We start from the raw sequence: 277 nt of genomic DNA, 5'->3' as shown, positions 1-277 counted from the left end.
TTCTTGAATTTAAAGTGACAACCCCGAGCGCTCTCTCTACTCCAGGGAGCGGAGCGGCGCTGCGAGGATCTGAGTCGGAGATCCCCAAACGCGGGAGGGTCTTGCGGAGGGTGGTGTGTGGGACCAACCCCAGCCTCACAATCGCGAGCCCGTGGACGTGTGATGGGGAGCCTGGCGTGCCCACCAGGGGCGCCCCCGCCCCCTTTATTTTGTTCTCCGTGTAGGCCTCAGTTTCTTTATCTGTAAAACGGGATCAAGGGAGCCACAAGAAAGCAGA

The sequence above is a fragment of the Peromyscus leucopus genome, chromosome 1 (assembly GCF_004664715.2).
Source record: "Peromyscus leucopus breed LL Stock chromosome 1, UCI_PerLeu_2.1, whole genome shotgun sequence".
NCBI lineage: Eukaryota > Metazoa > Chordata > Mammalia > Rodentia > Cricetidae > Peromyscus > Peromyscus leucopus.
The sequence above is the reverse complement of the archived record's forward strand: the minus strand, read 5'-3'. Positions refer to the sequence as shown.